The sequence below is a fragment of the Penaeus monodon genome, chromosome 4 (genome assembly GCF_015228065.2).
Source record: "Penaeus monodon isolate SGIC_2016 chromosome 4, NSTDA_Pmon_1, whole genome shotgun sequence".
NCBI classification, from domain to species: Eukaryota; Metazoa; Arthropoda; class Malacostraca; order Decapoda; family Penaeidae; genus Penaeus; species Penaeus monodon.
The window spans coordinates 28,597,117-28,599,616 of NC_051389.1; positions in this window are offsets into that span (position 1 = coordinate 28,597,117).

The window sequence follows — 2,500 nt, forward strand, 5'->3', positions numbered from 1 at the left end:
TGTGTGTGTGTGTGCGTGATATATATACACATTTTCAAACACACATATGTTATAAAAAAATAGAAAAAATAGGTATAGATAAGGAATGATATGAAAAATGTTGTTATTTATACTATATCTTATCTTATCTTCTATCTATCATCTATTTATCTTCTATCTACCTATTATATCATATATCTATCTATACATATATATATTATGCATATAAAATATAAATTATATATATATATATATATATATAGTGTGTGTGTATATATATATATATATATATATATAATTAATATATATAATGTATATATTTACATATGTATGTACTTTTTTATCTTATTATATATTATATAAATATATATATATACATATATATACATATATACTCACAAACAGGAATATATATATATTAAATATTTTATATATATATAATATATAATATAATGTAATACATATAAGTATATACAATATATACATATACTATCGAGCACGTATATACATATTGTAGATAACCACACACACACACACCACCCCCAAAAATCACACACACACACACCACACACACCACACACACCCCCTAAAACACACACTCCATATATATATTAGGTTACGTTACTTGCAAAAGCAAGGATACCTTATATTTAGGTTTATGCATGTTACGGTGGGTTTAGGATATATTTAGGAGGGGTTTGGGATATTTTTAGCATATTTTTAAATAGGTTTAGGTTAGGTTTAGGATGGGTTTCGGTAGATGTAGTTAGGTTTATGTTAGGTTTAGGATAGGTTTAGGTTTTTTTTAAAAGGTTTAGGTTAAGGGATGGGTTTAGGTTAGGTTATTGGTTTGGGTAGGTTTGGGTTTTAGGTTTGGGTTTTGGGTTTGGGGGTAAGTTTGGGTTGTTTTGGGTTAGGTTTAGGTTGGGTTTTGGGTTGGGCTTGGTTGGGTTTTGGGTTTGGTTGGGTTTTTTTTGGTTTATTTTTGGGGTTTTGGTTTGGGTTGGTTTGGGTTTTGATTTAAATTGGGTTTAGGTTGGGTTTGGGTTGGGTTTGGTTTAGGTTTGGGGTTTGGGTTTAGGTTTGGTTAGGTTTGGGTTAGGTTTGGGTTGGGTTTTTGGGTTGGTTTGGGTTTTAGGTCATATTATTATAAATAAAAAAGCCCCATCTCGTACTAGTATTGAGATTGAATTCTTTTTTGTGACTCAATACGTTTCGTATGAAGTTTTACCGCTCAGATAAAAAAAGGAAAAAATTTCCCTTTTAAAAAAGATTCTTAAAGTGAACACAAAACGAAGTAAAATGAAATACGAAACTCCAATATAGGGAAATATAAATTTTTAAAAAAACGGGGTATGCAAAAGTTTAAAGTATAGTAAAACCCTTTAAAAACCCTTTTTTCATTTGGAAACGTTCGGTTTTAAAATGTCATCACAAAAAAACCCAGGGGGAGTTTTTTTTCGTAATAAAAAAAAGAAAAAAAAAAATAAAAAAAAAATAAAAAGACAACTATTTTCACTCATTTACCTTAACCTTAAATTGGCGACACTTTGTTCAATAAAAAGGCGCTCATTTAAAAAAATTGAAATACGAAAAGTCTCCAAAACCTTTGTTCTCTCTCCCACTGCCTTTTCCCGCGCCCTCTTAACGGGGGTTTCGAATACCCGCGGGCCCCTTTTAAACCAATTTTTTTAATTTAATCTAAAAAACCTCAACCAGAATAATATCCTTAAATTTGACAAATACCCAAAAAAAAAATATAAAATTTTATAATCGAACACGAATCACCAAAATCTCTAGGGAGCCGAAACAATCAGGGGGGCTTCTAAAAAAGCACTGCAGCAATATTATAGGTATAAAATTTTCATAATATATATACTATTTACATATTATACATATTATACACATATATACTAATATACAATAAATATATATACAATATACATATATATACACAATTTTCATATATATGAATGTATGTAAAAATATATAATATATATATTATATATATATATAATATATTAATATAATATGTAATAATGTTATATATGTGTATATTTTTTTTATTTATTTATTTATATATATATATATATATATATATTTTTATAATATATAATTTAAAAATATATGTATTTGTGTGTGTCTGTGTGGTTTTGTGTTATGTGGTTACATACATAAAAAAAATGTATATAATCTAATTCTATATTTATACATATTACTTATATATATTATATATATATATATATATACTCTCAATTCCATAAATCTATATATATATTTATATATATATTTTTTGTTATATTTTATAGCTTATAAAAAGTACATACTTAATAATATTATATATTAAAATATATATATATATATATATTATTATATATACATTTATATATACAAAATTTTATCAATATAACAATATATATAATATTATATTATATATATATTATATATATATATATTTGGGTGTGTTGTGTGTGTGGGTTGTTGTGTGTGGTGTGTGTGTGTGTGTATTGTGTATGGGTGA